The sequence below is a fragment of the Tympanuchus pallidicinctus genome, unplaced genomic scaffold, assembly GCF_026119805.1.
Source record: "Tympanuchus pallidicinctus isolate F22 unplaced genomic scaffold, pur_lepc_1.0 scaffold3, whole genome shotgun sequence".
Lineage (NCBI taxonomy): Eukaryota > Metazoa > Chordata > Aves > Galliformes > Phasianidae > Tympanuchus > Tympanuchus pallidicinctus.
The window spans coordinates 32,179,491-32,207,203 of NW_026294747.1; the positions used below are offsets into that span (position 1 = coordinate 32,179,491).

General features: G+C 36.9%; 1 long non-coding RNA gene across 1 annotated transcript; it reads left to right on the plus strand.

The window, feature by feature from the left end:
• The first annotated feature begins 117 nt into the window (after positions 1 to 117).
• On the plus strand, positions 118 to 7,078 carry LOC128087076 (uncharacterized). The gene is made up of 2 exons (XR_008209671.1): positions 118 to 436; positions 1,395 to 7,078. It is a non-coding gene; the product is annotated as an uncharacterized LOC128087076 (long non-coding RNA).
• The last annotated feature ends 20,635 nt before the right edge of the window (positions 7,079 to 27,713 follow it).

Genomic DNA, 27,713 nt, shown 5'->3' on the forward strand with positions numbered 1-27,713 from the left:
AAGAAGCGGGAGAGGGGAGGAGGGGGGAAGTGAAAAGAGTGAGACGGGAGGAGGAGAGGAGAGGAGGGGAGAGTGGGAGAGAAGAGCGAGAACGAGTGAGACGGAGGAGAACGGGCGGGAGGGGGGAGCGGCGGGAGGAGGAGGGAGCGGTGTAAATGGTGGGCGAGTGAGCGAGGGGGAGATGATTCACACCGCCTCCGAGCCCCTCCGGCCCCTGCCTGCCCTAACGCTGCGGCGCGGCCGCCCGCTGCTCCCGCGCCCTCATGCTCTCCTCGGCTGACGGGCTGGGCACGGGGCTGAAGTGGGGGGGCTCCGTGTCCACCCACCACCACCGCCGGACGCTCCGGCAGCTGGCGGGCTCGGCTGAGCAGGGTCCGGCCTCGAGCAGGGGCCCACCGACCTTGGCTACACCGCAGAAGCCCCTGAGGCAGGAGAGGTTAGAGCCGGGGAAGGGGGTTCCAGACTGGGGGCAGCTAGGCGATATGGGGGGAGGAAGGGGGTAGGGGGGGGTTCTGGGGGAGCTTACAGAAGAAGGTGGGGTCTCCCTTCAAGACGGGCGGGAGATCTGGCCAATGGGAACAAAAGAGAGCGAGGCTGGGATTGAGCGGCGCGGCCAATCACGGGTCGTGCACGGCAGAGCCGCTGGGGGGGAAGGCGGGGGCGGTTTAACCTCTGCGGCGGCCCGAGGGGTGGGGGTTGGCGGTGGGAGGGCGTGTGGGGAGGCCGCTCCCGCCCCAGGAGGGTCCGCGCAGTGGTGCCGCGTCACCTGGGTTACGCGCAGAGCCTCGCAGGCCCGCGGCTGCGAGAAAGGACGGCTGCGGCTGCGGCTGTGGCTGCAGAGGAGGCGCCGGATAGCGGGGCCGTGTCTGAGCGGGGCCAGCCGCGCCTTCTCCATCGGTGTCGAGCGGGATTGGCACTTCTGCCGGCAGCTGGGCGAGGGCCGATCCCGCGGGCTCATAGGAAAAATAATAAAGAGATTATTTCTGTGCGGTGACAGCTGGGCTAAGCCAGAGCTGTGTGACACAGCTCGGCATTTCTTACATAAATATTTAATAGAAACGCAAAGATGTTTCACTGCAGCCAGGGGTATTTCCGTTTGCAAATGTCAGAGTATTCAGGTTGAAGCTTAAAAGGGTTGTGAGGTGCCGAGAATGTGAAGGTGGGAGGGATTGCCCGTGCGCTAGAAAGGCATTTTTACTCCGTTCTGTGCTGTTTAATCCACTCATTACCTTTGAAAAAATTGGCAGAGTAATATAATCATAACTGCCGTGGTCAGCAGTGAGCATCAGTTCTAGCAACGTGCCTTTACTGCGTTAAACCATGTTGTGTGCTAAATTCATATTGCTGCGTGTATGTACGGAATGGCCGCTGACTCGGTTTCTTGTCCAATACAGGCTGAAAATCTGGCTGGCTGTGGATGAAATCCAACTTCCATTCTGAGCTCCCTGGGAAACCCAGCCCTAGTGTTAGTAATCACTTACCACTAATGCAGCCCAAAACAATTTTTAGAGCTTAAAATACAGATTTCATACATAATACATAGTACAGCACATCGTCTTGCGAGTACTTATAAATTATGAGCCAGATATCTAATATACTATTGGGTATTAAAGCATGGATATTTTAGTATCTGAACAGACTCCTGCCCAAAAGTATTCACAAATTAAAGACCCAATCTAGCACTGTAAATTGGAAACTTTCAATAGCTTCTCTGGGAATTGTGTCCCAGGAATGCAGTATCTAGCTTCACAGCTGGATGAAACAGATGCAGCACATTCAGTAACAAGTTGATAGCATGTACAGTCAGAAAAAATATTGTGTAAAAATGGTACATTCGTAATCATTTTATACCCTTTGTATCTAAGATATTCTGACTCATGGTTGCTTCATTTACTGACTGAAATAAAATTTTTGGCTTCTGTTACCTTTGCGGTTGCTGATACAATTACGGTGCAGCAAGCTGAGGACTCTTTTGGCTCTTTCATTTTCTTTACTAAGTTCCAGTTGAAGAATTTTAATTAGTATTTGAGCCAGAAAGAAAACTGTGTGGCTTAAAAGCCTCGGGTCCAGTTTGAACGGTCATCAGTCCCAAGCAGCCTCTTTTTATTTGTAAACTGAGCAGACGGCTTACAGAAAATTTAGAAGGCAAAAATAAAAAACATTGATGCTCAAGTGAAGCCATTTTTAGTCAATTTCCGCAGTGGAACTGTAATTTATAACACTGGTCCCTTTATCTATCTGAATGTGCCCCATTCATCTGTGGTAACATTGAATCAAACAATTCTCTTGTTTTAAGACCACATCTGCTTTACTGTGTCCCCTGCACCAATTTTAATTATGTGGCAGATCTGATTGGATTCAGCACCTGCAAGTATTCCCTTTGGGAATTCCAATTAGCTTATAAAACATTTACTTGATTGCATTCTTTAAATAAAAGTATTGTTTCATCCTAACAATTAACACGTAGAATGAAAAAGGGTTTTAACGTGATAAGCAGCGTGTGTTTTTTGTGTATATGTCTTCCATAAGCTTAGAGGAAAATGGTAATCCTGAAACCTAATTTCTCCAGGCTCAGCAGATGTCTGTCCTGTGTTAGTCTGTTTCTTCATGAACAGCTGTCTCACAAGTGCCTTCCCTTGTCTCTACAGAATGTCTTTTGTTTAATAATTTCTTTATATGTTATCTCCTGGTCCCACTAAGACAAGCTTTTAAAAAATCTTTTTTGGTACCTGTAAGTAGTCTCTTTATAGTTGAATAGGTTTTGAAGAATTTAGCTAAAGCTATAGAACTAGCCTCTCAGCTATTTTCTTAGTAGGATTTCTACTCAACTAAGCGAATGGCTGCATATAATTGACATTTTAAGTTAATAATTAACAGTTGCAACAACAATTTAATATGAGCAAAATTGTTAGCTATTACAGATATGCTTCAGAATATGCTTCTGAAAGCACCGTCTGTCAAAGCCGGTAACCTGTCTAGGGCCGGGATCTTGAGGTCTCGGAGCTTATGGCAGAAAGTGCAGCCCTCTAGCGGCAGAGGTCAGTGGTAGTTTTTGCAAGCTGTGATTTTATCACGGGTGAGGCATAATGAAATAGTTTTTAGCCAAAATAAATAAATAAATAAATAAATGCAAACTACCCAGGACACTGCCTTGTGGTGCTGTCAGCCTCCTGTATTTTTCATGGTCTGAAGCACCTATAGAAATAGTGGAGGCCTGTTGTACAGCTTTGTTTCCACTCTGCCATTATTTCTGTGGAAGAAGGACCAATGGAAAAAATTTAGAATGTCTGTTATCAGCAGAATTTCCCTTTTTTTTTCTCTAATCTGCTTCCCTGCCAGTCTTTTCTAGCCAGTTCCAGACTGGCATATCTACCCAGTTGTTTTCAAGCTGTTCCTTTTCCTGTTTCTTTCAGTTATCTCCTACCAGTAACTTCAGAAAGAATTAGTTCAGTGATAGTATGAAATACAAGTTCAGTTTGCCAGCCTTATTTCTAAGAACACTCTTGTCTGTGAGAGGTGTGAATGGTCTCTCTCACAGGCATGAGAGCTGTCTTTATAAATGACAGGGATTAGGAAGAGGCATAAACCAAAGTAATGAAATACATATGTTAACACATGGAAGTCCACAGAGTAACTTTACATCAATTACAGAATCACAGAATCACAGAATGGCCAGGGCTGGAAGGGACCTTAAGGATCATGAATCTCCAACCCTCCTGCAACATGCAAAGCCACCAATCTCCCCCTCCCCATTTAATACTAGACCAGGCTGCCCAGGGCCCCATCCAATCTGGCCTTGAACACCTCCAGGGATGGAGCATCCACAACCTTCCTGGGCAGCTTGTTCCAGTACCTCACCACTCTCTCTGTAAAGAACTTCCCCCTAATATCCAACCTAAATCTCTCCTCCCTCAACTTAAAACCATTTCCCTTGTCCTGCAGTTATCAACCCTTTCAAAGAGTTGATTCCCCTCCTGTTTGTAGGCTCCCTTTAGGTATTGAAATGCTGCAATAAGGTCACTCCGCAGCCTTCTTTTCTCCAGGCTGAACAAGCTCAGCTCCCTCAGCCTGTCTTCATAGGGGAGGTGCTCCAGACGCCTGATCATCTTCGTGGCCTCCTCTGGACTCTCCAACAGCTCCCTGTCTTTTTGTACTGGGGGCTCCACACTTGGATTACCTCATTAAACACCTCCTAACCTGATTAGGTTCACTGAGCATCAAAATATATGAATCAAATATCAAAAACAGGAGGCCTGTTTCATGTTTCAGCGGTTCAGTGACTACCTTTGGAACCAAACTCAATTCTGTTTCTGGTAGAGGTGATGGATACCTCTTCTAGTTAATAGAATTAATGGCTTGGTTTTCCTCTTATAGGAAATACGACAGAGCCCAGTAATCTTTGGATGAAAAATGATATCTCTTAAACATCCAGAGTAGGTAAAAGAAAACAAGTTCTGTTTTTATTCACAATAAAACTGGTATTACCGGGAGTTCTTCATTATCAAACAATTGCTCTGGCAATTGATGTCTGGCAAACCTTTGCTCCACTAAAACTGCAGTTACTTGAAAACTGAACTTACAACTTATTCTTTCAAGCCTTTAGCATCTGCCTCTGTTTATGATTTTTTTTTTTTTTCTGCAGTAGTCTACCAGTTAAACTATAGTCGTTCTTGATTAAACTATCTAAGTGTTCTTTGAATACTTCATGAATTGTTCGTCAGTAAATATTTTTAAATCTCATTGGAACTTCTAAATTGCATCAGCATTAATCTTAAGAAAATCATACCCAGATTTAAGGAAGGAAGCTGAACATCCCATTTAGAAAGAGAGAAGCCTGATTATCCATTTTCCAGTATTTATATCTCCTGTATTTTTCACACATGTATTGGATGCACAGTATGGGCAACAGTTAAATCCTTTCATATTGTAGATGGTTACTGTGTGGTAGCTTTCTTTGCTTGCTTTCTCTGTGGATGGTGACTTCACAGTGGTAATAATTTGACCATACCATTTATCATAATATGAGTATATTAACCAAAATTCTCTGCTTAGAAGTGGAAGGAGAGAGTGAGTATAGAAAATCAATGGTCATTTCTGCTGTCTTAGCAAAGGGATCTCATGCTTCCTCCTACTCCACAGTGTTCATCAAAATTCTTCATTCCTACAGTTGTAGATCTGTTTTATAAACTATTCCTGTGTTTCTTCTATTTTGAGGTTACCTAATAACATACCCTGATGTCAGTATGAAAAATAAGGTAACCTCGGAACAAGATAATTTTTTGTCTCCTACAAGGAATTGACTAGGACAATGGTACAATCCATAAAACTCCAATGGCTAGAGAATTTTTCCAAAAAGTCATCTCCATAGTGACTTTGCTGTATAGTAAGACTTTCTATTTCTTAGAATGAAAGAAACTGAAGACTCAATATCAGCTGTTTTTCAAGAGTTGTATTCTTCTTTCCTGTTTTCTCATTTATTTTTTAAATACTGAAATAAATAAATCAGAGATTAAAACAGACACAAGACAGGAGTGATTCAGTCGTAATGAAATAATGTTGTAACCTAGTAGGTGAGAAATAAAGGAAGTTTATGTTAGTTTACGGTGGTGCTGACTGCATACATGTTAGCATTGTATTACAAAAGAATGTCAGAAGAACTAGCTATCACTCCAGATTCTTAAAGATGTACTCATCTAAGTGCTGCATGGTGAATAGGGTACTGTTAAGGGAATCAGTATGCCTGTTTTTAATCTCTGCTGTTAGAACTGATATTGCTATATTACTATTTTATGCCTCATTTTGCCCACATTCCACTGTCTTACTTATTTGAAATTTTGACATTTTAGGGTAAAGGAAAGATGAAAAAGAAAGTGAATGGAGAAGTCAGTTTCTTGGATCTTGTTGTGAAGCCTGGTCCACTGCAATACTATACCATTTCCTGTGAATTGAAAGACGTGAAATAATGTAGTAACGTAGTTGTAAGGGCATCTCTACTGAAGCTATATCATGTTCTCAAAGATAGTGATGAAGTCTTAGTTGTTCACATAAATTAAAACTAGTGAAAAAGGTCATAACTTCAAATATAGTCTAATGACACAGGACCTTTTTTTGAAACCTTGAATTTTGCTGTAGTCCTGTTGACAATGAGAGTTATTTTAGCAAATGAAAAGAATGGAAAGGGAGGAAGTAAACATTCCACAGGAGACAAAGGAGAAACAAGAAAGATGTGATGGAAACAAAGTTACTGATTTTTCTGTTGTAACCGTGATTAGCAAAATTTTAGTTGTGTACATCGTTTTGCTCAATTCAAAAATAAATACTATTTCAGACCACTAAAAGTATGTACTAATAAAATTATACTAGCAAACTCTTCTGTGTTACCAACCAACAGAAATACATTTTTATCAGTATAATTTGTAATCAACTCTCCAAATCATAAGCTATTCTGCCAAAGAAATCTTTTCTGTGAGTAGAATATTAGCATAGCAGAAGGATTTTTGCCAGTGGAAAAGTAACTAAAGTCACATCTGTAAAATCATTGCAATAGCAAAAGTTCCTAATAAAGATTTGGACATTTTTTAATAATATTTTAAAAGACTTAGTGTATAAAAAAGCATATACCAGTTCACTAAAAATTAATTTTCAGCACAGAGAGATTTTAGGCAGTTGTTATTACCTTCAAGAATACAAGGTTATGCTGGGAACTTCAGCTGATTCTTCCCTGTGGGTTAGCAAATGCCTTAGAGTTTGCTCTTAAGAAATTATTTTGCTACAACAATGTAAGTTGATTATTCCAATGCTTTATAGCTCGGTCTACTTGAAAATAATTATTTCAAAATAACCATGGATTGGAAATTCTAGTAGAGGAAAGATATAAAACTTAGTGTTAGGATAAAGTGGCCAGAGTAATTTCATGCATATCTTCCTGTTTGTCATACAAGCATACATCTGTGTGTCAGGGGCACACAAAGGCTATCTGGTCTAAGTAAAATGTAGGGAGTAGACATAATGCTACCTATTTGAGACAAAGTGCAGTAAGGTTAGAACAGATAGTAGTACAAACCTATCTAAGTTACCATTTTGAGACAAAAGGAGGTAGTGGCAAATTATTAATTACTTTGGGGTTTATTCATCTTACCATCCTGTTGCAAAATATGATTTTGATTTATAATTCACGAAGACCAGTACAGTGAAATTTTATATGTTTGTAACTGGATGCATGACTTTTAATCCAAAAAACATAGAACAACTGATATGCTGTAAAAAAGCGTATGTCTATCTACCTTGCTGAATTGACAATACATTTCTATTTATTTCAAAGGATGACAGCAGCATTGCTTCAGTATTGCGGATTTAAGCCTCCAAATCTCATATCCAAGCTTACTATAAATCAATGGAAATCTTCCTTTTTTTTTTTTTTGTATATGTGAGCTCTTAAGCGTTTTTCAGATAAGCTGTATATTATTTAAAACGTTCCACATACATATATTATTTGTAGAAAAGTTTTTCTTCTTTTCTGCTTTTTTTTTTTCTTTTTTTTTCTTATCTTGAGAACCCTCCAGGCTGACAATAGAAATCCACAAACCTACTGGATGCAGACAGTTCTGTTGACTTCAAGGGCTTTATGTCACTTAATATGAAATACTTGAGGGAAAAATAAGTAGAGAAAGGGAAGAACTTATATAAAAGATAGTAAGATAAACTGTAAGGCTTTCATGCCATAAGAGAAAGTATCTTTATATTCTAGTGATGGACAATTTGAATTAGTTTTGCATAGATATATTTTTATATAGAGGGATATGAAGTGTCTAAGAATATATAATTTATCATTTCTAATAGACTAAATATAAAGAACAGCCAGTATATAATTAGACATGCATTACAACAATTCAAAATCCAAGTTAAGGTGAAAATCTTTATGTAGCTATTGTGTACATTGATTAAAAAAAAGATACAAAGATGATGTTATAGAAAGCTGTATGTAATATGTGTATACATACGTATATTTAAAAAAAAAAAAAAAAAAGTGTGATTGTTTTTACTCTCAATTTTCTATGGAGTATTTTGTTTGTTGTATTTTAGCCAAGTAGGAAGATTTCCTCTTTCAAAACCGTATTTATGATTTCTTTAATATAGTTTATAAAATACATGTTCAATCTGATAGCTTACATTTGCCAGTTTTGCCAGTTAAGGTTGGTTACTGCCTACAATTTTTTATCTTGTTAGGATGTCATTGCAATGAAATTAAGGAAGATGTTCATGGATGAAGAGAAGCGTAGAATATCAGCAGCCACCAGGCACATTCTTAATAGAAAGTGTTGACAGCTTTTGTAGCTGTAACTTATTTATAATATAGAAAATACAATAATATTTCATGCTATAGAAGGATGATGATAGATACAGATACACAACTATACTTGCGTCTTTATGTTGAGATGTTGAGAAGTCCATTAAAACTATCATATCCTATCCTACCTCAAAGGACATTGTTCAAATCATAGATTCATATAATGGTTTGTATTGAAAGGGACCTTAAAGATCAGATAGATCCAAGTCTCCTGCCATTGGCAGGGATACCTTCTGCTAGATCAGGCTAACCAGAGCCCTATCCAACGTGGTTATGAACAATTCCAAGGATGAGTCATCCACAACATCTCTGGACAACCTGTTCCAAGGCCTCACCATCCTCTTAATAAATAATTTATTCCCATGGTCTAATCTAAATCTACCCTCTTTTATTTTAAAGCCATTATACCTTATATATTATACCTATAAAGGGTATCTCCCTGTCTTTCCTGTTGACCTCCTTTAAGAACTGGAAAGCCATCAAGAGGACTCCAACAGTCTTCCCTAATCTAAACAATCCCTACTTTCTTAGTCTGTTTTCATAGAAATGCTCCGGCTTTCTTCTGAGTCTTCTGGACTCATTTTAACAGGGTTTTTTTTTGTACTAGAGCCAGAGCTGAATAGTTCAGGCACAAACTCTACAAAAGGTCAGCAGAGGGGAAGAATTATCTCCATTGACCTGCTGATCACTATTCATTTGATGTAGCCCAGGAAGCAGTTGGCTTTCTTTGCTGCAAGCATACTCTGCCTACTCATTTTGAATTTTTCATCCAACACCAGTAAGTCCTTCTCCATAGGGCTGTTCTCAGTGTATTCATCGCCCAACCTTTATACATGCTTGGGATTGTCCTGACTCAGGTGCAGCACCTTGCCCTTGTTAAACTTTAGGAGGTTAGCACAGGCTCAGTTCTCAAGCTTCTAAAGATCCTCCTAGATGGCTTCATTTCCCTCCAGAGCGTGAGCCACACCAGATCTTTGCAAACTTGCAAACTCCATCCTATTGTCCGTGTCACTGGCAGAGATATTAAATAATTCTGATCCTAATACCAGCACTTAAAGGGCCAAACAGATCTGTTGCTGGTCTCCACAAAGATATCAAGCAGCTGACTGTAACTCTTTGAACGGGACCCTATCCACCAAGTGGACTACCTATTAAATCCACATCTCAACAGTTCGGAGACAAGGATATTATGTAAGACACTGTCAAATGCTTTATACAAGTCCTGGTAGATTACATCAGTTCTTCTTCCCTTATCCACTAGCACTGTAACCCTGTCACATAAGGCCACCAAATTTGTCAGACATTATTTAACTTTAGTGAAGCCATGGTGGCACACTCTCCATTCTTCAGGTGCCATAGTTTCCAGGATCTGCCTATATTTCTTGCCTCATTAACTGTTCAGTCTAAAAAATATTTTTTCTTCCCCAGTGAATTTACTGTGCTTTTTGACTACTTACTGCTTTAGGAAGATGTGACAAAGGGTAGTACTAAACTACTGACTTGTTAAGGAAAGCACACATAACACAGTGATGCTTGAAAATGAGTATGTTAAAACTTTATCAAATGTTAGTATCTAAGAGTAGTAGTAAAAGTGTAAGCAGCAAACACAGGTAGTGCAGCCAAATTCAAATAAATTATTTTGTATAAGAATTGGAAAGATTTGGTTCAGTTATGCAAATCCTCATTGACTTTATAGATATATATTGTTCTATTCAACACTTTTTTCTCCCAAAACAATCAAAACACCAAAATGTTTTCTTCTGCTTTTCAACAACTTTTTATACAGATTTTTTCTACTAAGATATAATTTTGATGATTTTAGGAAATATTTATATCTCAAATGATTGTATATATGTCTCATATGAATGGAAAGATTATCGTAATTATCTTTTGGACTGCATGGGTGTATTATTCATTATTACATCATTGTACTGTGGAGGAACTGGGTTGTAATATATATGTCCAAAGGTTATGCATCAGTTAAAAATCGTTAAAAGGAATTTATCTCTTTATTACATTTGTAACATTAATGAAAAAAAAAAAAAAAGCTGTTAGCTTTCCAGGAACATTTTTTTAAATTTAGAACCTCTAAGATTTCATAGGAAAATATGTCACATAATCAAACAAATACTTGGAATTATAGGTTCTGCAACACAATATTATGTTCTGTGGAAGTCACTTATGGAAAAAAAAAAAAAAAAACCTATCCTCATAGTATTCAGTGTCATCTTAATAAAACACATGATGACAGCAGGCATTTGTTGAATTGAAGTTTGAATTATGTTTTATGATTGTTTTTGGCATTCAGTTTAATGAACTAATATTCTTTGTGAATCCTGACATTTGAAAACAAAGCTGAATATTGTAATTAATTTATTAAATTAAACAGTTCTTCTTTGTATAGTGAACTACACTGTTTTCTTTAAAAGATTTTAAATTACTGGAATTTCATTTTAATTTGAAAGCCTTTATAATAAAAGAAAAATGATTATTATAAAACATGTATATACGTCTATGTACATACATGCATTTTTGTATATACATGAACAGAAATAAAGGAGATTCTCATTAATGATGCATGTTTTATGTGTTTTTATATGTATATTTATCCATGCATTCATACACAAAATCATACAGCAGTGTTGAGCCCTCTAGTGGTAAGAAACTTCTCAGTTAGGAAGGCTTTAGTCAAATTATATTTCTCCTAAATGGCAGGTGTCCAAACTCAACAGCACTATTATACCATAATAGATGTTCAGAATGACTTCCCGTAGTCAAGATGGGTCTGTATTTATTTGAAAATACAGTTCTTCTAACAGAAGAGTACTTACAATACACTAATGATAGTTTGTAATATCTGTTTCAGAAAAACCACAACAACATGTGAATACTGTCAAACTAATACTGTCAAGTAAACATCTTCACTCTCAACATCAAATTATATACTTCCACAGGTAAGTACCAAATTTCAGAAGAAGAAAAGTCTGCATTTCAAATTGAAATGAATGTTTACCTAATTTGGCCTTTCCACACTAAAATAAAAGACTTTATTCTTCAGTGGCCATGAACATTGTTTCAACCAGATTATTTTAATTGTGTCACTTCTACATACTACATACTAATTACCATTTTTCTAATAGCTTTTTGTCTAGTTTAACTTTAGATGTTAAAAATAATGGGAGGATCTAAAGAAACATAGAATCTTCATTCTTAATGATTTTAGTAATGTGGAGGCTTTTGAGCCACTCAGATTCTTTTACATCATTATCATGCATAACTTCTTAGGAATATGACAGCTTTCTTTCTCCATATGATGCATCTATTTAGTTCCCTTTGTTTAAATATTAACATTTTATAACACTTTATGTATGTTTAACATACAAACAACATACATCAGCTATACAAATAAGAAACTGTGGTGTAGAGAGGCAGAATCCGCAAGTGGATTTTGTCATCTAATCTAGTATGTAATGAGTGAACTTTAAGAATGTGAACTTTGGCATTCGAATTGTGCTTACAAGCAAAAAAGTCTGCAAAATTGCTAATGCATATAGAGAGTTAGATACCTATTAGAAGTTCATGTAGTACTTCAGTTTTTGCTTTGGAAATGATTCAGTCCGTTCACAAAAAGCCAAAGTCCTGCAAGGAAAAGGTAACTGGACATTCTTCGGTGTATGGTCCCCAAATCCAACAGATGTCGTTGGCTCATGCTAAGCACATAGGATCAGGCTTTGTATTTGACGTAGAAGTGAGTACTTGCTTCATAAATATGCAGACAATTCACTCATTGAATAAAGCATACTAATGTCTAATTCAAAAGGGAAATCTGGAGTTCCAGACTTTGTTACAAAGCTTGTCTGCGTATCATGCATGAAGGAGCAACTGGATAAAAGAATAAAATACTTCTAGAGCAGTGATAATACTGCAAAGCTGCCTTCTTTTCTAATCAGTGGTCACATTGCTTGTCTACCTGCAGGAGCCATTGCATGCTCTCCTGGTAAATCCTAATTTTTTATTTATTTATTTATTTATTTATTTATTTATTTATTTATTTGTGTGTGTGTGTGTGTGTGTGTGTGCGCGTGTGAAAGCAATTCATTTTCACTAGAAGAAATAGAGAATACCCATAGCCTAACTCATTGTGTGATAGAGATTGTGGGGATTTTTTTTTTTTTTTTTTTTTTTTTAAATCGCTTCTATGGATAGTTCCAGTGAAATGAATTTTGATAAGAGATATTTCATATTTATCAGTAATATGAAAAAAAAACAAAACCCCTCTTACCTACATACTGGGAAAATACTATAATTACTACCGGAATTGGGATAGAGAAGCAGCAGAAACATACACTAAACCTTCAAAAATAAAGATGTTAGTTTATAAAAAGAAACAACTTAATTCCCTTACTATAAGAGCCCAGAGCTGTAAAACAACTACAAACAGAAGCTTCTCCTAAAAGTAGGAAAGAAAAACCTGGATCTTGAACAGATTGAATTTTAGACAACTTCCTAGAGTGCTTAAAATACAAGTTTTTGATTCAAAAGTATTATTGAATGGCAGCCTGATAAGAAAAGAAATTAGAGACTGCTAATATGAAGTCATCAAGTCAAGTTGTACTTTCAGGCTGCTTCCTCCTTTGCACTTGATATTACTAGCATCTCCTCTGTATCTTCAAGTATAGGTAGCATTATTAAATCATGGAAACAGAATCATAGAATGCCTTGGGCTGGAGAGGACCTTAAAGATCATCTAGTTCCATCCCCCTGCCCTGGGGAGGGTTGCCAACCACTGGATCAGGCTGCCTATGGCCTCATCCATGCCTGGGTGAGCTGTATCCATGAAGAGATGGAAAGTGAAAACCCCAGTATTCTGCAAAGCAAGTTGGGAAGAAATTTTGCAAGCCAAAACAAACAGGATGAGTTTCAGTTCCTTCTCATGGTATGTGTGGCACTTTCTGTATCCATCATCAATTTCTCTACTACAGCACAGGAAAAAAATCTAAAACCAATAAATGCAATATCTTCCAGAATTGCCTTTTAATTCCCAATAATTAGATTGTGTTCAATTTCTGATAACAATATCATACACGTGTGCTGCCAGATATATTTCTACTTCCCTTCAATATACCAGATAAATGTAGTTAGTCACATTTTTTAACATAATCTAAGATTCTCCACCATGTGTTCTTTTATTTTATTGTGTATTCTCTCCAGCATTTCCCATCTCCATTTCCCTTTAACATTAATTCAAAACCTTTGTTAGTTCTCTTTTCACAGAAGTACAGAAAGCTCAGGTTAAGAATATAATCTATGATAATACTTAAGTCTACTTTAGTCACTTTTTTCTTAGGTAGATTCTGCCATCCTATTCAGATAAACTGCATTTTTTAATCTGAAACACGTTCCTTTTTGTCTGGCTGTGTTAAATCAAATTTTCTAGATCCTGCCCATTGAAACATTTTCATTTATATTTCCATACTAGTAATCCATCCCTTAGTTATCAAGAGTCTGCTAATCATCAGATCATTATTAAAAAGTGTATGCAATGTTCACTAATGACGTTAGACACTTGTCAATAACTTTCATAGTCTTCTCCCTCCCATTCTTCATTCAAATTGGAGATAATTACTATGTAACAAATTTGAACAAGTTAAAATAACTTTAAAATAACTTTAAAATAACTCCTTTTTTTGGATTTTATTTTGCATACATTTTATGCATAATCCTTTGCTTGTTCATCCCCTATAGGGATCCAGTAACCAGACTCAAAAGACTGCAAAATATGTATAGAAAGAGGCTTCTACTGTAGCAAGAAAGAAATCCCAAAAGATGATGGGGGAAAAAACTAACTAAAACAACATTGCTGATTGATCTATTTCTGATAAAAGAAAACATGCTTCTAGCTCATAGCTAGAAATTTCTTCCACGAGCTATAGTGTTTGAATAATAAATAAAGCACCCATCACTGCATATAGTAAGTGAGTTAATTCCAAGTGTTACGTATTGATGTAAGGAGTTTCGATCACCATGCCCATACTCAGTCAAAATTAAAAAAGAAAAAAACACAGAAGAATCTAACAAAGAAAGGCAACCTGCTAAGTCTGTAGCGTGGTTAAGTTGCCTATAAAACCTATCCATTTCCTACTTTTCCAAAGTCAAATATTGTTATATAGCCTTTGATGTAACAATGCTGTTCTTTTTTTCACAGCTTAGCCTGGTGTTTGAGATACTGTACGCATGAGTTGATTGAAACCTTAAAATATATAAAATATCCCATTAAAATATTGCTTTTTTGGGCCTAGAAAAACTGTCATGAAATATGAAATAATATATTTACTGATTCTATATACTGTCAAATCAAAATGTATTTTCCTAATATTTTAAGTATAAATAATTAAGTCAAAATAATGTAAAATGAAGATAATAGAGAATTATAAAGGCTGTTAAGACTCCTGAAGACTCTGAATGACATTACTTTCTCCCAGTGTTTTTCCACACTTCTTACCTAAAAAGAATGCTTTCTATTCCCAATGCCAATATTTTACATAATAACATTTTAAACTATTTTAAAATCATATGTTTTGAAGCTTTTTATGCTTTACTGGTTTGCTGTGATTTTTGCTGGTGCATTAAAAACATTTAATCAACTTTCATATGGCAAAAAGAAAAGAGCTTGACTCAGGTCACAGCTAGATAGAAACATCTTAATATTATTTTAAAAAAACGTTTAAGCAATTACTTCTCTCTTCAGTTGAATTAAATAATGCAACGCTGTTCTAAAGTTGTATTTTGAAGGTCTAATCATATACCAGATGCACTGTGTAATTTTAATACTCAATTTTATGACTCATTTCTTTTCCAAAAAAGTCAGTTTTAAGATAGCATAATTTTGAAACTAGTTAGAAAGTTCACTGTTGGTGCGATGTAATTAAGCTATTGGCCTCTATGATTTACCTAATTCACCTTTAGCTGTCTGGTTTTAAATATGATTTGGCTCAAATATAAAATAGTTTTTAATTTTATTCTATTTCTTTGGGAAGTTTTGTCTTTGTACTAGGCTATACAGATTTTTTTTTTTTTTTTAAGGCATTAAATGGTATGTGTAGAAGTGGAACAGCCATAAAGAAATAAGTATATACACATAATGCATTGTCTCAGATACATAGAAAGAAATACTTGATGAAAGAAAAGAGGTTTAATTAGGCTGTAACTTCTAGCAATTTAACTTTTCTGGGAATTGGCCCTCAGTAGCTCAGACTGCAAGGGTTGGCATTACTTAACATTTCCACTTGCTGGACAGCTGCTTACAGTATTCACCAATTCACAGTACAGCCAGTTCCTAGGACTTCACATATTAGAAAGGCTACTGAAATCTTTAAGTCTGTTTTCCTCTTTTTAAGAAATGGCCTTTCTTATCTCTGTTCAAATTGCCAAGAGATGACAATGCATGCAGCTAACCCACTCCACTTAACTGTGGCTGTGAGGACAGGAAAAATCCCAACTATATGCATTCCAGCAGCAGGAGAAATACTCTATTCCACTTCCAGAAAAGGCTCAGTCTGATATAGAAGATTTATGCTGTCCTTTTCTTATGCTCAGGGTATGAAAAAAATAAACAGAACAGAAATAAAGATGTGATATTTGGACACTTACTCCTTGTTAATTTTGCTAAATGCTCTATTCATACTCTTTGAAAGGGCAGAATCCTGGCTGACCAGTGCTTAAACTAATGTACCAATAGCCAAAGTTTAGCTTGGACCTCTCTCTCCTGGAACAACTACTTCTATGCAACATCTGTAGTAAACTGTAAGAGAGCAAGTTCTGTTAAATTTCAAATAATAAAACAGCACCAAAGCAATACCATCATGTTTTCTTATTAAAATGTACTAAATTATATTATCTAACACTAAAGATTGAAAGACTGACTAATTCTTCTAAGAGATTTACAAGTAGGATTTTAAAATGGAAGTTAACAATTGTTTCATACAACCCTGTTTTATTACAACAGAAATTCACCTGCAGTAAAGTTAATAAAAATAATATTCCTTAACCCTTGGTGTTTTAAAACTACAGGGTACTCAGTGAAACTAAATAAAAGAGTAATCTCTGAAAAGTCTAAAATTTAAACAAAAATAGATTTACAAACCTCTGTTAGTAGATCCTATGCTGTAGTAGATTTACCTGCTACCTTCCAGAAATTAGGATTAGAATATAAGTATCTACCAGGAGCACAAAGTGCATTATTTCAAAATCATCAGTAGGTAAATCTTATTGCATTTTTCTTGATCACAGTGGAAAATCGATCTTTTTCTCACTTCCAGGACAGATTTTTCTCTTTTTCTATTAAAACAACTAGAACTTGAACCAGTAAAACTGTGAATGAGGGAAAAGAAATAGAAACTAAGAAAAGTAAAAAGTTTGAAGGCAACTGAAAATTGATAAATATGTGTCAGAGCAGAAAACGATGGCAGTTTGCCAACCAGCTGCGAAAACTAATTCAGCTTTAGATAAAGAGATTTTAAGGGGGAAAAGGACAAGCAAACTTCAGAAAAAGGAAGAAAAAAAGAAGCAAAGAATAAATCCTTAGAGCTGTGTTAAAAAAGAAACATAGGCAGTGCTTTGTTGTTTTAACTGCAGAACTGCAAGAGAGGCTTTTCATTGAGTCTCTGAATAGCACCAAAGAAATAACAAGAATAAAGTGGAAGCATTAAAGGTTTCCTTCATGCAGTAGCTTATAGACCAGTCCTCAAAAAAGGATTTAAAGATTAGGTTTTCTGGATAAATAGAAATTACTTACGGTAATAAGCTCGTTTTTTTTTTTCCACCAATCTACATATGGACATAAAAATTTGTGTACATGCCAAGAAGTGGCTGGGATTGCTTGACAAAAGAACAGCTGACAAATAAAACAATTAAAAAGTTAAGTGGAAACAACTTTTTCCTAGAAAAGAAAAATACTGAAAAGTATCTTAGTGAGTCGGTATGTAATCCTCAAGAATACTTCCTCCCACCCCAGGTACATCATGTTTGCTATTTTCTCGGTCAGAAAGCATGTAAAAGAATGAAGTGATGAATGCTGTCTGGTCACAACAGCAGACCAAAATAGCAAGCTGGTATATTAAATAACATGAAGGAGGACAGTCACAGGTTTGTCCCTTCATCTGTCACTAGGCCTTTTGATCAGGCTGTGAATAGCAAGTCAGCATGACGTAATGCTGCTGGTTATTATGCACAGATCTAATGACTGCATCTACTTTGTCCAATTACAGCATTCTTAGAGGCGCCCTTTAATCAAAATCTCCTGACCATTCAGATTATACAGAGCTTAGTGGTACCCTCTGCATACCTTGGAAATACCATCTTTCAGCTGTTGATTCCCTGCAAATGCCTGGCTCTTAGGGTGCCCTCACACATGCCCCCTATGTGAACCACATCCTTTCACCTCCATTATGCATGGCTTCATTCTGTTGCATGGAATTCCCAGAGCAGCATAGCACGACCATCCAGCTTTTACACTGTACTTTGAAGTACCACCCTGCATCCAAGAGAGAGAGGCAGGATGCACAACTTTCTTATGCTGTAGTATGCACCTTATATATGTGAAAAACCTGACATTAAGATAACAAAACAGTTTAGGCTTGTATCAGAGTAAAAGCTTTGAACAGTATAGCTACTATAAAACCCAGGCAGAGTTCACAACATATTTAAAATATCTCTTACATATTCTTTCAGAGAGGGAACTATGAATGGGAAGAATGGTCCCCACTGAGCTTTTTGCAATTGTATGACAAAAAACCTGGAATGATATTCTGTTTTATTATGAACTTACATAATAAAGTTCATATTTATGAATGAATGAATGAATGAAGGGATCATTCAAACAGAAAAAAATACTTCAGTTCTATTTACATAGTTAGCTGTAGCATTTTTATCAGCACAGATTAGTAAACTGTAAAATACAGAAACAGCATGCAGTCCCTCTGTTAGACTTAGTCACAAACAGACTATAGAGTAGGGCATCATTAGCTGACATTTTATTTGTCAGTTTCTCATTTCCTGCAAGCTTAGGCAAATGAAGAATTTGTCTTTTTTTTTTAAATGGATAAATTTTCCAACAGCTGTTTCAGATGGATAAAAAAATTCATAATGGTGGTTGTTTGTTCTTTTGGGAAGTTTCTTTGGCAGTTTTTAACAGCTTAATAATTGTTTTTCTGCTACTCATCAGTGCTGATGGCTACACTTTCAGTAAGGTATAACAAATGAGGATGTTGCTTTTTTGTGTTCCATGGCATGTAATACCCTGAACTTTGTCACCATCTGTATTTTTTACCATCTTCCCCTATTTATAATTTATCCCCATCTACCTGTACTAATGATTAATATCAGATGTATTTGAATGTTTTTTTCTAGGTTGGAGGTGCTTTAATTCATTGCCTGCTATTTTATAACTATTTCTTCCTTTGGGTATACATATGTTATATATACTGTCAGAATATGTCCAATTTGTATGAGTGAACAATCCCCAAATGATATGGGCTTTTTTTCTTATAAACTTCTTTTCCTATAAAATTTTCTTATAAAATTTCTACAAGAACAAACTGAAAGAAGGAAAATTACTTATATGAAACTTATCACTTTCAACTTTTACACATCTTACAGAATATATGGAATTTTATCTCACAGTCTTTTTTTTTTTATATATACTGTGATAGAGAATTAAAAATGAGAAAACAGCGTATTTGAGACCACCAAATTACAACGTGTGAGCAATGAAAAAATAACTGGCAGGCGTCTTTTATGGCTTTCCATCTATTTAAGACCTTTAATTAAATTGCTGATAGAGATCAAGAAACTCTATCATTCTTATTACAGTAAAGGTTTTTAATGTATGCTTAATTAGACAAATACTTTCCTTGATATTTAGAAAGTTACTGATGTGAACTCATGAACTGCTTCTGGACTTCAGCCTTTAGTCTGGCAAAGGCTGCTGGGGATGCGGCTGCCTACATGTGTATCAAATTCAAATCATACTGTGTGGATTCCAGGACACCAAAGCCATTATCTCAAGCCTATTATCTCCCAAATGCATAAAAACACTTTCATGGCATATACATCATGGATTAAAAAATCCTTGCTAATATGTATCTATCTCCATATTTATTCCTCTACTGCTTCAGGAATCTTGCTTGAAAAACAGCACAAAATATCACTATCCTGCTGCATCCCATCTTGCTGATAAATTCAAGTAATGTAAAGGAGCTGCTTTGTTTTTTGATTTGCTTTAATTTCTTAGACCATAAAGCTGAAATGTTGATTTTGCCTTTAACAATATCTAATTGAAGCAGTTCCTATACAAAAAATTTATTTGCTTTTAGTGGTTTGAGTTACCCTGCATTTTTTTTATAAAGTATTCTGTGAAAAGATGAGATTAATCTTTTATTAATCATTTCTTTTAGATTTCATTATCTTTTTGATGACACAGTAATTTTATTAACCTCCTTTTTATCCACCTTTTTCACTTTGATTTTTCTTTGCAGCAGTACATTCTTGTAACCATTTATTGTGATAACTTTCAATGGAAATTACTTTTTCCACGAGGACAATATAGCCCTCTAAGATAAATTGTTTTTCCTTTTTAAAAGCTGGTCCTCTCCAGCACCTACTAAAAATAATACAACTATCCCTCTGGAATATAGCAAAATCTCTTAAGAGAGCACACATTAGCAACAAACTGAAACACAAATAGTCTAGATAGCTTTCATAATCTTTGCAGTCTATATTAGAGGACTAGTGAGCCTCTACACAACTCAAAGATAGACTCAGGTACTGTAAAGAGTCTTATACTTTTTATCCTCTAGTTGAAAAGATGGGAGCTCAGGTAAGAGCCATCTTGATGAGATTCGTTTATAAGATTCTTGTTTCCCTATAAATTAGTTTGGTAAGCTTTTACAGTATCCTTCTAAAACTTTTTCTGAGTTTATATTCATAGTATGTTATATTTCAAAATTGGAGAAAAGCATTACTATATCCTTGATGCTTAGAATTAGACCTTTAAAGTTTCTGTGTGATGGAGAAAGTTTATTAAATAATCTCCCCTCAGAATAATTTTCCTTTAGCATATTTAAGCTTTGAAAACTTTGAGAAAGCTCTAACACTTGCCTCCTGCTCTATCAGGTTATGGAGGTATAGAGGTACATCAATTATTCAAGTTGATCAGAAGTGCAGAACTGGAAAATATTTCTTGTGAAGAGTTGTTAAAAATTACTTAATGTGATCATATCAAGATTGCATTTACTATCTTTCCTTAATAATATTAAAGGTAAACAATAAAACCATTAATATGTTTTAACAAATATTAATCTTTCTTGTTTTACAATAGTTTTTCAATCAAAAAATGCAATTCATTTTCAGTTATTTTAGGAGACTAAACTGAGCGTAAACATCACAGACACACAAAAAAATGACTACTTGTATTAAGCCTTTACCCACACCAGCGTAGCACTGCAGTACTTAAAACTTTTCTCATCTACCTGCTATCATTATTTGCAAATCACTTAAGTAAGAAGAACAGCAGACAAAAGAGCTGTAAGAACAAAGAATTAAGTTCATTTAGTTATGAACAGCTGGTTTTGGTAACATATCTTACCTGCATCAGAGATTTCAGCTATAAAAATCTTTTTTTTCTCTCTCATATTTCTTGCTACTTTTTTTTTCTTTTATACTTCATAGATGTTAGAGTTCTACAACATTCTGCCTGTCCAGCAATGTAGGCAATAGCATAAAAACACATACTAAAGATATTCTTTTTCCATTGTAAAGTTATTGATTTTTTTCTCCCCACACACTTACAATAGTTTGATAATGTTTTCTTCCCAATACATTTTTTTATTGCCTAAACCAGTTATCTGGCTTTGCAGTGATTTTCAAATATCTTCAGCTGCTGATAGGACAGTTTTGTAAAACTAGCTGAATTTCCAAAGTGAAAGGTGAATTTATTAAGAGAATTTTACTTTGTTAACAGAATTATTTCTGTATTACAACAGTTAGCAACTGTATAATTACTTTAGAGCTAAACACATTCAAAATGCTCATAAAATCCACATCTTTACTGCAAATACTGGAAGAAACATCCACTTTTTTTTTTGCATATGTATGTTTGTACACAGCAGTATCAACAAACATTCAGAGTGCCCAATACTCTGCTATTGAATGCAAGAGCCTAACTCCTGCCTACGGCATGGTTTAAGATCTTATGATCATTTATGATCTGTTTTCTTCCCCCTCAGTGCTTACTATTCACTTTCTGTGAAAAGCTGTTGATAGAAAATAAAAGCAAATTAATTCATATTCATCTTACATTTACTTTATTTCCAATTAATACATGTTCTCCCTCTGAAGGATTGTACACTCCTCCATTGAGTGCATAAGGATCCCAAGGAAACAATCTTTAAATTCTAATAAAAAAGTCTGGAAAATGGAAAAATAAGCTACAATTTTTTGGAAACACTGCACCCCACCTCCTTCAGAAGTTCCTTCAGTGCAACAGGGTGGCAGAGTAGTACACCCTTATTTTTCATGGCACAGCAAACGCTTCTTCAGCGAGTAGCATTTTACTAACTAGCACATGAAAGGATATATTCAGTCTACTTCCTTCACCAAGTTAGCAGGGGAAATATAGCAGTTCTTCAGTATCTCCTGTTAAAAAGTGTGTATGACCATCTGGTGCAAGGCAATATAAAGCAGACTGCATAATGGAAGCAGAAAGAATTAAAAATGGTGTTTAGCTTTATTACTTTTAGAAATTTGCCAGCATTGTTGTTGACATGTTGTTGACATTTTCTGTTTAATTTTTTCCCCCCCAAAATGCAATTGAAAATGAACAAACCTTCTACATAGCTGATTATTCAGTATTTTATGTACATAGTGAACTAAACAAAAATATATTACAATTTAACTCATTTCAGAAAATGCAGAGATATTCATTAAATTAAGAATTTGCTTATCTCAACATTTGATATTGTAAAGTTCTCTTAAACAGTACACTTACTCAAAAAGATCTTAGGGTGACATCACGTTTAAAGAAAGCCCAGATATAAGAATATCATGTTTTCTTTAGAAAGATTTTGTATCTTAAAAAAAAAACAAAAAAAACTGTTGGAACATTTGGAAATGATCAAAAATGTTTATCATATTTCATATAATCTTTCAGCCTTCAGATCCCTGAAAATATGTATTCATTTTTGACTGAAATTTTCAGAAATCTGTCTTATTTCATGAGTACACTAGCCCTCAGATATAATCCTCATCTTATAAGGAAGAGAGAACCATGAAGGAGGGTTTTACAATCTCCAAGTAATTTATAGATTTAAATGATATCAGACATGTAAATCCCTTTATCTGGGATATAGACTACTTATTTGAAAGATATACAGTGTTCTCAAGCCTAGAATCACACGTGTAATATCTTAGGATAAATCCAAACTTCACATCTCCAAAACTGTTAGCCTCAATTTATTCCTTTGAAAATTAAAAAGAAAAAAAAAAAAAAGAGAGAGAGAGAATGAGAAAGAGCAAGAGAACACCGAGAAGACACTTGGTAGGCAATTATGCAGGAAGAATCATTACCCTTTCAAATTATATAAGTTGCTTTTCATTTGACGTACGCTTTCTAGTGTTGCTTAATGAAAGTAAACAGGAAACACTGAAGTTACATTCAGCAAAAAAAAATTATTAGCCTCATGATATTTTAACAGCACATATTACTATTTCCAATACTTTCTGGTGGACTCTCTCTATTTTGTGAACACAATTGTTATTCTTCATATTAGGAAACGAATGTCTTACTGCTACTTGAGTTCTCTAGGGATAAAGAAAAGGTTTGGATAAAAACTTTTTGTTATACAGTATTTTGTAAAGTGTGTACATATAAAACATTGTCTGCTTCAAAACTTGCTGTATTTGTCACATATTTTGACCTGTCATACAAAATATGTGTGTTTTCTGATTCTGTATTCATTCTAAAAGTGAAGAAAAATTCACAGGTTATTAGAATAATTTATCTGAATTAACAATCAGATTTTTATTTGTTAATGTTGGTCATACTTCTGAAAAAAATAATAATAGGACTAATATAATAGAATTGCTATAGAAAGCATACTCTAGTCAATAAGGTTAAAATTATAGTACCTTTCAAGACTGAAAAAAATTAACAAAGCCTTTATTCCCACATTTGATTTCACGTTTAGTGTTATTAGAAATCATCCCATGCTGCCTGGGCCCTTTCTGCATTCCAAATCAGAAATCCTAATCAGTCAACCATTTTCTGCAATAAAATTTTGTTTGTAGTCCCTAACTATGCCAGTGTTAATAAGCAGTCCATATACTTTAACAAAAAAGACAATGCAAATGGTCCTTCGAAGGCATTTTTGAGGCTGCTCTGAAGATCAAGCTTTCTCTCTGAATGACAGTAAGCCTCAATCAGACCCAAAAATTGCTGGAGGATGTTCCTAACTGTGTGAAATTCATTTGTGTGCCTGTTGGCTCTGAATACACAGTTCAAGAGACATCTTTTCAGATGCAAAGGGAGCTTTTCAGAAGTCTCAGCAATAGTGGTCAGATACCACTGCTCCTAAAACATCTGAAAAAACAGTATGGTTGCAGTCCTTCCTCTCTCAGCACAAATCTAATCTGATGCATTACTGGACAAGCTGAACATCCTCTCCACAATCAGGAAGGTGTATGATTTTATCTTGCCCTATCACTATCATGGCTTAAATATTCGCTATTCTAATCATAGTAGTTCATGCACAGTATAGTACATTCTTCATCTGTCTATGGACAATTTTGTCAGAGAAATACCTTCTGAGATCAACACAGAAGAGGATCTTTTGATCTGAACTGGCTTATTGACTTCAGCTTAGAACATTTAATTTTAAGCCATCTTGCTGCTGTTAATATTTGTAACATGCTTAGCCTTTTGTTTCTCTCTTTGCTGTCATGGTTACAGTTTACATTATATCCTGCAGATTCACTATATTTTTTTGTGCTAATCACAGAATTGTAGGGATTGGAAGGGACCTTCAGAGATCATAGAGTCCAACCCCCCTGCCAAAGCAGGTTCCCTACACCAGGTCACACAAGTAGGTGTCCAGGCGGGTCTTGAACATCTCCAGAGAAGGAGACTCCACAACCTCCCTGGGCAGCCTGTTCCAGCGCTCCATCACCCACACCATAAAGAATTTCTTGCACACGCAGAACTTCCTATGCTGCAGTTTCCGGCCGTTTCCCCTTGTCCTGTCTCCACACACTGCAGAAAAGAGTCTGGCTTCATCACCCCCAACACCTTAGATATTTATAGACCTGGATCAGGTCCCCTCTCAGTCTTCTTTTCTCAAGGCTAAACAGACCCAGTTCATTTAGCCTTTCTTCATAGGGGAGATGCTCCAGGCCCTTCACCATCTTTGTGGCCCTCTGCTGGACTCTTTCCAAGAGATCCCTGTCTTTTTTGTACTGGGGAGCCCAGAACTGGACGCAGTACTCCAGATGAGGCCTTTCCGGGGCAGAGTAGGAGGAGGGGGGAAAATCACCTCCCTCAACCTGCTGGCCACGCTCTTTTTAATGCACCCCAGAATGCCATTGACCTTTCTGGCCACAAGGGAGCACTGCTGGCTTACGGCCAACCTGTCATCCAGCAGGACACCCAGGTCCCTCTCTCCAGCTCTCTCCTCCAGGTCATCCCCCAACCTGTACCGGTGCATGCAATTACTCCTCCCTAGATGCAAGACTCCACACTTGCTTTTGTTAAACCTCATCTGGTTTCTTACTGCCCAGCTTTCCAGCCTGTCCAGGTCTCACTGAATGGCAGTGCAGCCTTTATGTGTGTGACCCCATCCTCCCAACTTCGTATCATCAGCAAACTTGTTGAGGGTGGCCACTATCCCCTCATCAAGGTCATTGATGAAGATGCTGAACAAGACCGGACCCAGCACCGACCCCTGTGGTACACTGCTGGTTACAGGTCTCCAACCGGACTCCACACCGCCAATGACGATCCCCTGTGCCTTTGTGCTCTGCCAGTCAGCCAGTTCTCAAACCACCTCACTGTCCACTCATCTATCCCACACTTCCTCAACTTTGTTATAAGAATTTTATGGGAGACAGTATTGAATGCTGAAATCAAGGTAGACTACATCCACTGCTCTCCCCCGACCTACCCAGCCAGTGACAACATTGTAGAAGGCTACCAGGTTGGTCAAACATGACCTCCCCCAGTGAATCTATGCTGACTGCTCCTGATAACCTTTTCTTCCAGTTGTCTAGAGATTGCATCAAGCACAAGCTGTACCATCACCCTTTCAAGGACAGAGGTGAGGCTGACTGGCCTGTAATTACCTGGATCTTCCTTCTTGCCCTTTTTGAAGACCAGAGTAACATTGGCTATCCTCCATTCTTCAGGCACCTCCCCCATTCTCCAAGACCTCTCAAAGATGATAGAGAGCAGTTCAGCAATCACCTCTACCAGCTCCCTCAGCACCCATGGATGCATTCTATCAGGTCCCACAGATGTATGAACACTGGTGTTGCCGAGGCACTCTGTCTCGCTCCAATTTATACGAGGGAGAGGAGGTTCTTTTATTATCTATATACCCGGCGTGAGATTAAGAAGCAATGGTTCAAATGTTGGTGCGACCAGTTTATTACAAATGTTAATTAGGGAAATGGGGAAGGGGAGGACGGACACTATTATGAATTAGGGTAATGGGGGAAGGGAAGGAGGGCGATAGAAAAGATAGGAAAGAAGAGGCAAGGAGTCTTTATAGGAAGCAAGAGGGACATAGTCACCACCATGGATCCAGCGTGGTTCATAGTTCAGTCTTTGATCTTCAGTAGCGGTGGGTCGTCAGGCAGAGTTGTCCTGTTGCCAACGACGACAAAACACAACAGTGATGATGGTCCCTTTTCAATGGTTTCAAAGTGGTGAAGTCAGCTATCTTTGGAGTGACAGCTCAAATCCAAAGTGGTCGAGTCAGCTCTCCTTTGAGTGGCAGCTTCTGGCTCTGGGATCTCAGCAGAAACTCCTTTGTTCCCATCTTCCGGGCCTTGCCAGCAGATAAGAGGGAGCAGAGGTGCCCATCTGCATCCTGTTTCTCACAGAACACAATGGTATCGTTCCCCAATTTTCCCACACCTAGCTGGAGCTGTTTAATCACAGGCCAGATCTTCCACCAGTAAACACTCCTGAGCATTCTCATCCGCTCTTCTACAGAGCAAGCAGCTCTGGGGGAAGGGGCTTTCAAATGTTCCCAAATCGATATCCATTGTCACACGGTTAGCACCTATTAGTTGCCTCCTCAGCAAATCATTCAGAGTCTTATCACAAGAAATACCTCAGGAAGCAAGCTTTGAGCCAAAAAAACAGAGAAGGATTCTCACACACTCTCGGACCATCTCTTCCCTGACTAAAGGGAAGGTCTTGCATTCCCCATACCCTCTCACTAACCTCCAGGATCTGGGATTCTTGAGGGAGAGCTTTGTCACTAAAGACAGAAGCAAAGAAGGCATTCAGTATCTCCGCTTCTCAGCATCCCTCATTACCAAAACACCCCCCTCACTTAGCAGGGGAGCCACATTCTCCATAGTCTTTTACTGTTAACATGCGTTAAAAAAAGCCTTTTTTGTTATCCTTTATCACCTTTGCCAGATTCAATTCCAGGCGGGCTTTAGCCTTCCTCATTGCATCCCTGCAGGCCCTCACAACATTTCTATATTCTTCCCAAGGGGTCAGACCTTATTTAATACTAAATGTAATTGTGATCACCATCCACGTATACAAGTAATAGAAACCTTTTTCTTCTTTCCCCCCCCCCCCCCCCCCCCCATTAGCGCGATAGCATTAGCTCTAGTTTCTAGTCTACATACCACTTTCACCTCCTTCAGAACAAAGCTGGCAATTCTCATATTGAATAGCTTTAAAATTGTTCATAGCAATCAATGACAACTGAGGCATCACTAAAGAAATTCTTTTATCCCCAAGCTCCAATTTAGATCAGTCATTAAGCTTGAGTAAGCTTGAGCTGTCAGAACGTTATCCCTCATCTCATGCTATAAGTACAAAAAAAATCAACTTCAAAATCAAATTTGTTCTCTTACTACATTTTGTAATGGTCCATTACCAAAAATAAACTTTACTGAAATAGTTGCATCAGTCTTTAGAACTCAGATTACTATATAAGCTTTTTATCTAAGGAAGCTTCTATTTCTCAAATATGATCCACATTAAATCATTTCCTTGTATTTCTTTTGTACTGTTTGATCTTGTTAGTGATGTACAGAAAATTCCTGTTTGTGCCATATTTTTAAAAAATGAATG